General features: G+C 39.5%; 1 protein-coding gene across 1 annotated transcript in view; it reads right to left on the bottom strand.

The window, feature by feature from the left end:
- The window catches only part of KLF8 (KLF transcription factor 8), a 347285-nt gene that overhangs the window by 48245 nt on the left and 284100 nt on the right, over positions 1-14940 (bottom strand). The window lies entirely within an intron of this gene.

The following is a 14940-nucleotide window of genomic DNA, read 5'->3' as shown; positions in this document are numbered from 1 at the left end:
GAGCTAATGTGAGACTGCAACCCAAACTGGAATATATATATAGAGAGAGACCATTCCCACGAAAGGCTCTAACTTGGACCGGTGACCCCTGGCGCATTCACAGAACAAAGGATTGAACAAATACCAAAAGAGAGTAATACAGCTGCCATATAGGGCCCTACTTCCCCAGAGTCAGAGAGGCAGGCATGCGACAGCCAGAGGCAGAAGGCAAGGGGATACTGCAATCTCTGCCCCAGAGACCACATCTTCAAACAAACTGAGCAGGCTCCCAGTTGCTAACCATGTCTTCCTGGGATCCTGGATGGTTGACATCTGCCAGGAGGGTCACAGTCTAAGATCAGATACCCAGAGGAGATACACGGCACTCCTGGGACTGTGCTCTTGCAGTGTACCTGGGAAACCAAGTGGCCAGGACTGAGGAGGTGAATAAGGTGCGCAGTCCACCTGGGACAGTGTGCTTGCCAAGCACCCGGTTGCCAGAGTAGGTTGGACCTGGGAAAGGCACAAAACACACAGCCCATCTGGGTCTGTGCCCCTGTAGAGCACCTGAGAACCTGAGCAGCTTAGACCTGGGAAGTGCACAAAATGCAAGGCCCACTTGGGACAGTGCCCGTGCAGAGCACCCTGGAGCCTGAGTATTGTAGACCTAGGAAGTACACACTGTGTTGGGCTGTGGCAAACTCAGTGTGGTTCATCCACTGCAAGCATTCCACACACATGTCAGCGGTATTTATTTGTTGTGTCCCTCTCTCCTCACAACACAACTGAACAAATGAGCTTAAACAAGTGGTCACCTTCACCCCCGTGTGTCAAGGCAGAAATTAGACACTGAAGAGACTTGAAAACAGAGGAAGGCAAAACAAACAAAGAAAGGGGATGGCTCTGGAAGTGACAGGTGCAAAAGATTAAAACTGCAATTTCTGAGACTGTGCATTTGAGAAACACCTAAAGACATTGAGAACAAGTACAAGCTGAAACAAGGGACTATTTGACACTGAACTGACGCCACACTGCCCACAACAGCTCCAGAGAAATTCCTAGATATATTTTTACTATAATAATTTTTAACTTTTTTTAATATAAATTTATTTATTTTAATTGGAGGTTAATTACTTTATAATATTATATTGGTTTTGCCATACATTTATAACTCCTTTAACTTTCATTTTTATAGTCTACTATTACCTTTCAACAGACTGGTTCCAAATAGGAAAAGGAGTACGTCAAGGCTGTATATTGTCATCCTGTTTATTTAACTTCTATGCAGAGTACATCATGAGAAACGCTGGACTGGAAGAAACACAAGCTGGAATCAAGATTGCCATGAGAAATATCAATAACCTCAGATATGCAGATGACACCACCCCTATGGCAGAAAGTGAAGAGGAACTAAAAAGCCTCTTGATGAAAGTGAAAGTGGAGAGTGAAAAAGTTGGCTTAAAGCTCAACATTCAGAAAACAAAGATCATGGCATCTGGTCCCATCACTTCATGGGAAATAGATGGGGAAACAGTGGAAAGTGTCAGGCTTTATTTTTTGGGCTCCAAAATCACTGTGGATGGTGACTGCAGCCATGAAATTAAAAGACGCTTACTCCTTGGAAGGAAAGTTATGACCAACCTGGATAGCATATTCAAAAGCAGAAACATTACTTTGCCAACAAAGGTTCGTCTAGTCAAGGCTATGGTTTTTCCTGTGGTCATGTATGGATGTGAGAATTGGACTGTGAAGAAGGCTGAGCACAGAAGAATTGATGCTTTTGAACTGTGGTGTTGGAGAAGACTCTTGAGAGTCCCTTGGACTGCAAGGAGATCCAACCAGTTCATTCTGAAGATCAGCCCTGGGATTTCTTTGGAAGGAATGATGCTAAAGCTGAAACTCCAGTACTTTGGCCACCTCATGGGAAGAGTTGACTCATTGGAAAAGACTCTGATGCTGGGAGGGATCGGGGGCAGGAGGAGAAGGGGACGACAGAGGGTGAGATGGCTGGATGGCATCACTGACTCGATGGACGTGAGTCTCAGTGAACTCCAGGAGCTGGTGATGGACAGGGAGGCCTGGCGTTCTGCGATTCATGGGGTTGCAAAGAGTCGGACATGACTGAGCGACTGATCTGGTCTGATCTGTTTACCTTTCCAAAAAAGCCCCTGTTTTTTAAAAACAAATTCCATATTTATTTTTTTAAGTTTTTGTGATTGATATTGTTTGTAATTTTTATATTGTATTTTTTAGAATCTAACCTCCATTCTAGGTTTTTAATCTTTGCTTATTGATATTTGTTATCAATTTTGCACCTTTAAGAATCTAATCTTCAGTATCTACTTTCACTTAGGGGTTTGATTACTGGCTTGATTGCTCTCTCCCCTTTTGACTCTCCCTTTTCTCCTCCAGGTCACCTCTACTTCCTTCCTCCCTCTCCTCTTCTCTACATAACTCTGTGAAACTCTCTGGTTGTTCTGGGCTGTGGAGAATACTTAGGGATTTGATTATTGGCTAGATTGCTCTCTCCCCTTTGACTCTCCCTTTTCTCCCCCTGGTCATCTCTATCTCCTTCCTCCATCTCCTCTTCTCTACATAACTTTGTGAATCTCTCTGGTTGTTCCTGGACGTTGAGAATCATTTCACCATTAACCTAGGGGTTTTATCTTCTGTGCTGTATGGATGGAGAAGTCTTGAGGTTACTGTAAGAGAAGGAACAAAAACCAGAGGCAGGAGGCTAAACTCCAAAACTTGAGAACATCAGAGAACTCCTGACTCCAGGAAACATTAATAGACAAGATCTCACCCAAAAATCTCCATACCTACCCTGAAAGCAAACTCCACCCAAAAGCCAAGTTCCAGTGTAAGACACAGCACGCTATTCACCAGCAAAACAGGGACACAACCCTGAACATTAAAAGATGGGTTTCCCAAAGCCATGCCAAACCCAGAGACACCCTAAAACTCACTACTGGAGACTTAATTGCAACTCCAGAGAGAAGAGATCCAACTCCAGCCACTAGAACACAAACACAAGCTACTCCAACCAAGAAACCTTGACAAGAAACTAGTCCAACTCCATCCACAGGGAACAGACTACACAATTAAGAGGAACCACGAACTTCCAGCCTGCAGAAAAGGTACCCAAACAAAGCAATGTAAATAAAATGAAAAGGCAGAGAAATATTCAGCTGGTGAAGAAACGTGAAAAATAATTCGGAATAATGATAGTAATGATGATCCAAAATCTTGAAAACAAAATGGAGTTACAGATGGATTACTGACAAGGATTGAGAAGATGCAAGAAATGGTTAAAAAGGACCTAGAGGAAATAAAGAAGAGTCAATCAATAATGAACAATAACTGAGATGAAAAGCACTCTGGAAGGAACCCACAGTAGAATAACTGAGGTAGAAGAGAGGATAAATAATGTGGAAGATATAATGGTAAAAATAAGTGAAGCAGAGAGTAAACAAGAAAAAGAATTAGAAGAAATGGGCAGAACCTCAGAGACCTCTGGCACAATGTTAAATGCTCCAACATTCAAATCATAGGTGTCCCAGAGGAAGAAGTCAAAAATAAAGGGCATGAGAAAATACTTGAGGACATAATAGTCAAAAACTTCCCTAAAATGAGGAAGGAAATAGCCACCCAAGTTCAAGAAATGCAGAGAGTCTCAAACAGGATAAACCAAAGGCAAAAACCCCCATGACACATATTAATCAAATGACAAAGATCAAACACAAAGAGCAAATATTAACAGCAGCAAGGGAAAAGCAACAAATAACACACAAGGGGATACCCATAAGGATAACAACTGATCTTTCAAAAGAAACTCCTTAGGCCAGAAGGGAATATCTGGACATACTTATGGAGGCTAAACATCACATTCTGAATAAGCAAAACATGACAGAAAATATCAAAAAGGAAATAAAAATATACATAGAAACAAAATATATATAGAAAATATACATGAAAATGAAAACATGACAACCCAAATCTATGTGATTCATTAAAAGCAGTGCTAATAGGGAGATTCATAGCAATACAAGCCTACCTCAAATAACAAGAAAAACATCAAATAAACAACCTAATTTTACACCTAAAGGAACTAGAAAAAAAAATAAGAAACCCGAATTTAGTAGAAAGAAAGAAATCATAAAAATCAGAGCAGAAATAAATGAAAAAGAATTGAAGGAGATCATAGCAAAAACCAACAAAACCAAAGGCTTGTTATTAGAGAAGATAAATAAAATATATAAACCCTGTTAGTCAGACTCATCAAGAAAAAATGAAAGAAGAATCAAATCAATAAAATCAGAAATGAAAATAGAGAACTCACAACAGAAAACACAGAAATACAAAAGATCATGAGACTACCATCAGAAATTATATGCCAAAAAAATGTACAACTCCTTAAAAAAGTAAAATCTTCCAAAACTGAACCAGGAAGAAATAGAAAATATGAACGGACTCACCACAAGTATGAAAATTGAAACAGTAATAAAAAATCGTAAAACAAACAAAAGCCCAGGACCAGATGAATTCACAGGTGAATTCAACCAAAAATTTAGAGAAGAGCCAACACCTATCCAACTCAAACTCTTCTAGAAAACTTCAGAAGAATGTAAACTGAAGAACTCATTCTATGAGGCCACCATCACCCTAATACCAAAAGCAGACAAGAAGCCATAATAAAGAAAACTACAGGCCAATATCAATGATGAACATAGATGCAAAAATCCTCAACAAAATTCTAGCAAACAGAATCTAACAACATCTAAAACAGCATACACCACGACCAAGTGGGCTTTATCTTAGGGATGCAAGGATTCTTCAGTATTCACAAATCAATCAATGTGCTATACCATACTAACAAATTGATGGATAAAAACCATATGATTATCTCAATAGATGCAGAGAAAGCCTTAGACAATACTCATCACACATTTATGATAAAGCTCTCCAGAAAGCAGGCATAGAAGGAAAATACCTCAACATAGTAAAAGCCATATAGAACAAGCACACAGCAAACATTATCCTCAATGGTGAAAAACTGAAAGCATTTCCTCTAAAATCAGGAACAAGACGAGGGTGCTCACTCACACTGCTACTATTCAATATTGTTGTGGAAGTCCTAGCCACAGCAATCACAAAAGAAAAAGAAATAAAAAGAATCCTGGACTGGAAAAGAAGTAAAATTCTCACTGTTTACAGATGATACAATTTTCTACATAGAAAACCCTAAAGACACCACCAGAAAACTACTAGAGCTAGTCAGTGAATATAGTAAAATTACAGGATATAAAATTAACACACAGAAATCCCTTGCATTCCTATACACTAACAATGAGAAAGCAAAGAGAAATTAAGAAAAGAATCCCATTCACCATTGCAATGAAATGATTAAAATACTTAGGAATAAATTTACCTAAAGAAACAAAAGACCTATATGTAGAAAACTATAAATCATTGATGAAAGAAATAAAAGATGACACAAATAGGTAGAGAAATATACCATGTTTGTGGATTAGAAGAATCAATATAGTGAAAATGATTATACCACCCAAAGCAATCTATAGATTCAAAACAATCCCTATCATGCTACCAACAATATTTTTCACAGAACCAGGATAAATAATTTCACAGTTTATATGGAAACACAAAAAAAACTTGAATAGCTAAAGCAATCTTGAGAAAGAAGAATGGAACTGGAGGAATCAATCTTCCTGACTTATGACTATACTGCAAAGCTACAGTCATCAAGATAGTATGGAACTGGCACAAAGACATAAATATAGATCAATGGAACAAAATAGAAAGCCCAGAGGTAAATCCACGCACCTATGGACACCTTATTTTTGACAAAGGAGGCAAAAATATACAGTGGAGAAAAGACAATCTCTATAAGAAGCAGTACTGAGAAAACTGGTCAACCATCTGTAAAAGAATGAAACTAGAACACTTTCTAACACCACACACAAAAATAAACTCAAAATGGATTAAGGATCTAAATTTAAGACCAGAAAATATAAAACTCTTAGAAAAAAAATATATAGGCAGACCACTCTGACATAAACCACAGCAAGATGTCTATGATCCACCTCCCACAGTAATAGAAATAAAAGCAAAAATAAACAAATGGGACCTAATTAAACTTAAAAGTTTTTGCACAACAAAGGAAACTATAAGCAAGGTGAAAGGCAGCCTTCAGAATGGGAGAATACAATAGAAAATGAAACAACTGACAAAGAATTAATCTCTAAAATATACAAGCAGCTCATGCAGCTCAATACCAGAAAAATAAATGACTCAATCAAAAAGTTGGTGAAAGAACTAAACAGACATTTCTCCAAAGAAGATATACAGATGGTTAACAAACACATGGACAGATGCTCAACATCACTCATTATCAGAGAAATGCAAATAAAAACCACAATAAGGTACCACCCCACACTGATCAGAATGGCTGCCACTGAAAAGTCTACAAACAATAAATGCTGGAGAGGGTATGGAGAAAAGGGAGCACTCTTACACTGTCGGTGGGAATGCAAACTCTTGTAGACACTATGGAGAACAATGTGGTGATTCCTTAAAATACTGGAAATAGAACTGCCATACGACCCAGCAATCACACTGCTGGGCATACACACTGGGAAACCAGAATTGAAAGAGGCATGTGTACCTCAGTGTTCATTGCATCACTGTTTACAATAGCTAGGACATGGAAGAAACTTAGATGCCTATTGGCAGATGAATGGATAAGGAAGTCATAGTACATATACAGAATGGAATATTACTCACCTATAGAAAAAAAGAACGCATTGAGTCAGTTCTAATGAGATGGATGAAACTGCAGCGTATTATGCGAGTGAAGTAAGTCAGAAAGAGAAACACCAGTACAGTATATTAATGCACATGTATGCAATTTAGAAAGATGGCAATGATGACCCTATATGTAAGACAGCAAAAGAGCATAGATGTAAAGAATAGACTTTTGGACTATGTCGTAGAAGGCAAAGCTGGGATGATTTGATTCAATAGCATTGAAACATGTACAATACCATATGTAAAATAGATGACCAGGGCAAGTTCAATGCATGAAGCAGGGTACTCAAAGTTGGTACTGTGGGATGACCCAGAGGGATAGGGGAGGGAGGGAGGTAGGAGGAGGTTTCAGGATGGGAGGGCACATGTATACCACTCACTGATTCATTTTGATGTATGGCAAAACCACAACAATTAAATAAAGCAATTAGCCTCCAATTAAAATAAATAAGTTAATTTTTAAAAAAAGACCCATATATATTCTATCTACAAGAGATCCACTTCAGACTTAGAGAAACAGAAACTTACAGTGAGGGGCTGGAAAAAGATATTCCAAGCAAATGGAAATAAAAGGAAAGCTAGAGTAGCAATACTCAACACAGGCAAAAATAGACTTTAAAGTGAAGACTGTTCCAAGATACAAGGAAAGATACTACATAATGATCAAGGGATCAATCCAGCAAGAAGTTATAACATTTTTAAATATTTATGCACCCAACATAGGAACACCTCAATATATAAGACAAATGCTAACAGCCATAAAACAGGAAATTGACAGTAACAGTATAATAGGAGTACCAGAAGAAGAAATGAGGGAGAATAGGATTGAAGATGTAGTTGAGGACATTATAGCTGAAAGTTTTCCAAATTTGTAGAAGGAAACAGATACAGAAAAGCTGGAATCACAGAGCATACCAAACAAGATGAACCAAACAAGTCCACACCAAGACATACCATATTTAAAATAACAAAATTTAAATACAGAATTTAAAGGAAAAAACAGAAGAAAAAGTAATATACAAGGGACTCTCTGTAAGAGTATCAGCTACTTTCTCTGCAGAAACTTTGTAGGAAAGGAGGGAGTGGTATAATGTATTAAAAGTGCTGAAGGGAAAAAAACCTGTAACTGAGGATACTCTATCCAGTAAGATTATCATTCAGAAGCAAGGGAGAGATAAAGAACTTCTCAAAAAAGAAAAAACTAAAGGAGTTCATCAATAATAAATCTACACTAATAGAAATGTTAAAAGGTCTTCTCTAAGTGGAAAAGAAGTAAGAATCTTTGGAAAGGGAAAATTCCACCAGGAAAGGCAGATATGTAGTAAAGGCTGAAACTCAAGTAATTAAGTAAGCCAGTACAAAGATTAAAAAGACAAAAATTATAAAAGCCACTATAATTACAATAATTACAATAAACAGTTAAGAGATAACTATGAAGAAACAAAATATGACATCAAAAAACTAAAAATGTGGGGGAGGGAAGTAAAAAGTGTAGATTTTTTTAGAATGTGTTTGAACTGCAATGATTACAAGTTTGAAAGAGTAGGTATAAGTTATAGGTCAACATATATGAACCCCATGCTAACCACAAATCAAAAATCTATGATAGAGATAAAAAAATAAAAATGAAAGAATATAATAATGCTACTTAAAAATATCACTAAACCACAAGGGAAGAAAAACAGAACAGAGAAGAACTACAAGAACAAACAGAAAACAAGTAATAAAATGGGAATTTTATACCTATCAATAACTACTTCAGATGTCAATGGGCTAAATGCTCAAGTCAAAAAACATGGTGGCACATTTTCTTTACAATAGAATATCAGTCATCCATTAAAAAGAAAGAAATAATGTCATTTGCAGCATTTTGGATGGGCTTAGAGACTGTCATACGGAATGAAGTAAGACAGAGAAGGAGAAATATCAATTGACATCCCTTATATGTGGAATCTAAAAATAAATAATACAAATGAACTTATTTACAAAACAGATACAGATTCACAGACTTAGAGAACAGTTGGTTGCAGGGAGGAAGGATGGAGCAAAGGAATAATTAGGGAGTTTGGAATCAACATGTACATATTGCTATATTTAAAATGAATAAACAACATGGATGGCTTGTTGTTGTTCAGTCAGTGACTCATGTCTGACTCTTTGCGACACCATGGACTGCAGCATACCAGGTTTCTATGTCTTTCACCATCCCCAGAGTTTGCTCAAATTCACGTCCATCAAGTTGGTGATGCCATCTAACCATCTCGTCCTCTGCCGGCCCTACTTCTCCTGCCGTCAATCTTTCCCAGCATCAGAGTCTTTTCTTATGAATTGGCTCTTTGCACCAGGTGGCTAAATTATTGGAGTTTCAGCTTCAGCATCAGTCTTTCCAATGAAGGTTTCCTTTAAGATTTAAGACTGCTTAAGGATTTCCTTTAAGATTCCTTTCTGATTTCCTTCAAGATTGACTGATTTGGTCTCCTTGCAGTCCAAGGGACTCTTAAGAGTCTTCTCCAACACTACAGTTCAAAAGTATCAATTCATTAATGCTTAGGCTTCTTTATGGTCCAACACTCACATCCATACATGACTACTAGAAAAACCATAGCTTTGACTACATGTAACTTTTGTTGTCAAAGTGATGTCTCTGCTTTTTAATACACTGTCTAGGTTTGTCATAGCTTTTCTTCCAAGGAGCAAGTGTCTTTTAATCTCATGGCTGCAGTCACCATCTGCAATGATTTTGGAGCCCAAGAAAATAAAATTTGTCACTGTTTCCATTGTTCTCCCATCTATTTGCCATGAACTGATGGGACCAAGTACCATGATCTTCATTTTTTGAATGCTGAGTTCTAAGCCAGCTTTTTCACTCTCCTCTTTCACTTTCATCAAGAGGCCCTTTAGTTCAGGTGGTGTCATCTGCATATCTACAGTTCTTGATATTTCTGTTGGTAATCTTGATCCCAGCCTGAGCTTCATCCAGCCTGGCATTTCACATGATATGCTATGCATTTAAGTTGAATAAGCAGGGTGACAACATACATCCTTGATGTACTCTTTCCTAACTTGGTACCAGTCTGTCATTCTATGTCCAGTTCTAACTGTTGCTTCTTGACCTGCATACAGATTTCTCAGGAGGCAGGTAAGGTGGTCTGGTATTTCCATCTCTTGAAGAATTTTCCAGAACTTGTGATCCACACAGTCAAAGGCTTTAGTGTAGTCAACGAAGCAGAAGTAGATGTTTTTCTGGAATTCTCTCACTTTTCTTATGATCCAATGGATGTTGGCAAATTGATCTCTGGTTCCTGTGCCTTTTCTAAATTCAGCTTGAACATCTGGAAGTTTTTGGTTCACATACTGTTGAAATCTAGCTTGGGGAATTTTGAACATCACTCTGTGAGTGTGGGAAATGAGTCCAATTGCGTGGTAGTTCTGTTCTTTGGCATTGGAATGAAAACTGAACTTTTCCAGTCCTATGGCCACTGCTATTTTCCAAATTTGCTGGAATATTGAGTGCAGAACTTTCACAGCATCATCTTTTAGGATTTGAAGTGGCTTAACTGGAATTCCATCACCTCCACTAGCTTTGCTGATAGTGATGCTTCCTAAGGCCCACCTGACTTTGCATTCTAGGATGTCTCGCTCTAGGTAAGTGATCACACCATTGTGGTTATCTCAGTAATTATGATCCCTTTTTATAATTTTTCTGTGTATTTTTGCCACCTCTTTATATCTTCTGCTTCTGTTAGGTCTATATTGTTTCCTTCCTTTATTGTGCCCATCTTTGCATGAAATGTTCCCTTGGTATCTCTAAGTTTCTTGCAGAGATCTTTAGTTTTTCCCATTCTATTGTTTTCCTCTATTTCTTTGTATTCATCACTTAAGAAGTCTTTCTTCTCTCTCATCTATTTATCAAGATGGTGGAGTAGATGAAAGTACACTCATCTTCTCCTTTGAGAACACCAAAATCACAAGTAACTGCTGAACAACCATTGATAGGATAATGTTGGATCCCACCAAAAAAAGATACCCCCACGTCCAAGTGCAAAGGAGAAGACTCAACAAGATTGCATGAGGGGCAAAATCACATTTAGAATCAAACCCCATACCTGCTAGAGACACTCGGAGGGCATAAACAAAACTCTTGTTTGCACTGGGATCCAGGGAAAGGAGCAGTGGCCCCCACAAGAGACTAAGCCAGACCTGCTTTTGAGTGTTTTAGTGTCTCCTGTGGAGGCATGGGTCATCAGTGGCCTGCTGTGGGGACATGGACTCTAGCTGCAGCAGACCTGGGAGGCACAGCATGTGGCATAAGTCCCCTTGAAAGAGGTCGCCATTAGCCCCATTATAGACCTACTGAGTAGACGACCCACAAATTGGAGAACAATTATAGCAAAGAAGTTCTCACACTTTTGCAAAAGTTCTAGAACCCACAATAGATTTCCAAACCTGGAGATCCAGCAAAGGGACTGAGAACCCCCAGGGACTTTAACTTTGAAGGCCAGTGAGATTTGATTACAAAACTTCCATCGGACATGGGAAGCAGATTCTCAGAGGGCACAAACAAAACATGCACACCAGGACCCAGGAGAAATGAGCAGTGACCCCACAAGAGACTGAGCCAGACTTGCCTGTGAGTTTCCAGGTGGAAGCATGGGTGGCCAGTCAGGGGCACTGAATACAACAGTCCTAGGAGCCATGGCTTGCTGGCATAAGTCCTTTTGAAGGAGGTCAACATTACTGCCATTACCTCCTCCCCCGCCCCCACAGTTTGACCTAAGTCCAAACTACAGGGAGGGAACACAGCACTACCCATCAGTAGAAAATTGGATTAAAGATTTACTGAGCTTGGCCTCACTCACCAGAGCAAGACTCAGTTTACCCCACAGCCAGTCCCTCCCATCAGGAAGCTTCCACAAGGCTCTTATCTTCATCCATCAGAGGGCAGACAGAATGAAAACCACAATTACAGAAAACTAACCAAACTGACACATGGATCATGGCCTTGTCTAACTCAATGAAACTATAACCCATGCCATGCAGGGCCACCCAAGGTGGATGGGTCATGGTGGAAAGTTCTGACAAAACCTTCCCCACTGGAGAAGGGAATGGCAAACTACTTCAGCATTCTTTCCTTGAGAACCCAATGATTGGGTGATGCTATTATTAATAACTGGGGATTGGAGAGACAAGATGGTAGAGGAGTAGGCTGACGTGGAGTACATCTCTGTATATCCTGATACATCACAGATGCATCAGGAACACACCTTCAGACACAGAAGATCTTGAAGAACACCAGCTGAGAGTGGTAAGGAATCCCTGACCACCAGCAAGGAATATACAGATCCACACAAAGCTCAGTAGGGCTAAGGAAGAAGGAGAAAAAGTGGAAAGTGAGCAGGACTGGACCTGCACATGGAGGATAGGGGAACTGAACCAGGGATCTGATCCCCCATCAGGGCAACTGTTTGGCACAGAGGAGAAGCAAATGAAAATGTTAAAGAGTAAAGCAGCTGATCTGTTACAGGTTGAATGGAATGAGAATCACACAGGCAATCCTTGATGTAGCCTTACGTACCCTGGATAGGGACACAAGTCCCCTAGAAAGTGTGGCGGCTATGAGCTGGAGCTTAAGGATTGAAGAGCAATCCCAGGGTAAGGTCTGCTGTTGACTGTGGTAATACAGCCTGAGGGGACACAGGGAGGAGGTCTCAGTGGGAAATGTCTGTGGAAGAAAGTCAGGCAGCCACGGAGGCAAGCTGATACTGCTGAGTCACACAGTGGGTGCAGCCATCACTGTAGCCTCTCTCTCCCTACAAGCCAGTGTCGGTAGTTAAGTCATAGAGAAAGACACCAGGGAGGGTAGCCCTTTTAGTGCCTAACAAGCTGGGAAGTAGGGAAAGACCCTAGCCAGGGGTCCATTTAAGTGCCTGAACGTGTCAAGCAACAGAAAGGCCCTTTGAACACCAGCTGCAAAAGACTGTAATAGGACCATAGCTCCTGCAGATGAGGCAGTTGGTTTCCCAGCACTCTTGGTGTCATTCAGGTCCCTATGATTGAAGCAGCTGCACCACTTCCATGCTCAGTCCTCACACAGGCAGAGGTGCCAGAGGTTAGAACAAACCCTAATAGCACTGTATCTCCTGCGAAAATGGATGATGGTGATCCTCCATAACTGGCATTGCCAGGGTCCCCATGATCGAAGCAACCGTGCCACCTCCACACTTGATTTCCACTGGGGCAGAGCTGCCAGAGGCTAGGAAAAAACCGTAAGAGCACCAAATCACCCTATCTCCCACTTTCCTAGCCTCTGGCTCCCCTGTGTACCTGGTGCTGCCAGAGTCCCTGCAATCCAAGCAGCTATGCCACATCCACACCTGATCCTCACCAGGGTGCTTTTCTATTATTTCTTCCTTTTGTTCTGTTTTTCACCATGTTTGTTGGTTTTGTCTTGTTTGCTTTATTTCCCAGTTGGCACCTTGCTTTCGCTTTGTTTTCTGGTTTGTGCTTTTGTTACTTTCGTTTTAAATTGGTGGATATCATCTTTGGTTTCCTTTACTCACTGTATCACTCATCTTGTATTTTCTTTTTCTGGACTGCTTTTGTTTTGTTTGTGTGTGTATATGTGTGTGTTCCATTAGTTTTGTTATTATTTGCCTGATTTTGTATGCACCATTTCTCTTGCATTTATCTTTTGTTTCCTGATTTGTGTTTTGTTTTTGTATGTTTGTTTTAATCCCCTTTAATGCCATAACAAATGACTTATGGAGTCTCAGTTTTCTGGGCAGAGATTGAGCCTTAGGCTTTGGAGTGGGAGCACTGAGTCCAAGACCCTAGACTTCCACAGAACTACTAACTTCAGGGAGCATTGCTTAGTGAGAACTCCTACAAAGGCCCCAACCTGTATACAAGATCCAGCAGCATTCAGTGTAAGACGTCTCACCCAAGCAACAAGCAAGACAGAAACACAAACCCAATCATCAGAAGACAAGATTACCATGGGCACCCCAAAATATACCACTTCACACAGCCCTGCCCATCAGAGGGGAAAAATAAAACAAAACAAATCTTACATCCTCCCACCAGAACACAGGCACAAGTCACTACCAGCATGAAGCCTAAACAAACTGTTGGACCAACTTTACCCACTGAGGGCAGAAACCAAAAGGAATACAACCTTAAAGCTTGGGAAAAGGAGACCTCAAACACAGTAAGTTAGGAAAAAAAAAAAGAAAAGGCAGAGAAATATTGCACAAATGAAGGAACAAGGTAGAAACTCACAAGATTAAATGAAGAAAAAATAGGCAAACTACCTGAAAAATAAATCAGGAGATTGATACTAAAGATGATAGAAATCTTGAAAATATAATGGAGAAAATGCAACAATCAATTAATACATTTAACAAGGACCTAGAAGAAATAAAGAATAAACAGAGATGAACAACACAATTACTGAAATTAAAAATACTCTAGAAGGAATCAATTGCTGAATAACTGAGTCAGAAGAATGAATAAGTGAGCTGGAAGATGCAACATTGAAAATAACTGCTGAAGAGCAGAATAAAGGAAAAAGAATGAAAAGAAATGAGGATAATCTCAGAGAGATCTGGGACAATATTAAATGCACCAACATTCAGATTATGGGGTACCAGAAAAAGAAGAGAAAAAGAAAGGGTCTGAGAAAATCTTTGAAGAGATTATAGTCAAAAATTTCCTCAACATGAGAAAGGAAATAGTCAACCCAAGTCCAAGAAGCATAGAGAGTCCCTAACATGATAAACCCAAGGAGAAACATGCTGAGGCACATACTAATCAATCTAACAAAGCTTAGACACAAAATACAGATATTAAAAGCATCAAGTAACACAGAAGGGAAATCCTATACAATTAAAAGCTGATCTTTCAGCAGAAACTCTGCAAGCCAGAAGGGAATGGCAGGATATACTTAAAGTACTGAAAGAGAAAAACTTAAAATCAAGATTACTCTACCAGCAAGGATCTCATTCAAAATTGAGGGAGAAATCAAAAGCTTTACAGATAAGCAAGAGTTAAGAGAATTTAGTACCTCCAAACCAGCTTTACAACAAAGGTAAAAGGGACTTCTATAGGCAGGAAACACAAGAGAAGGAAAAAATT

This window comes from Bos taurus, chromosome X (genome assembly GCF_002263795.3).
Source record: "Bos taurus isolate L1 Dominette 01449 registration number 42190680 breed Hereford chromosome X, ARS-UCD2.0, whole genome shotgun sequence".
NCBI lineage: Eukaryota > Metazoa > Chordata > Mammalia > Artiodactyla > Bovidae > Bos > Bos taurus.
Note: the sequence above shows the minus strand (reverse complement) of the source record. Positions and strands in the feature narration are given on the sequence as shown.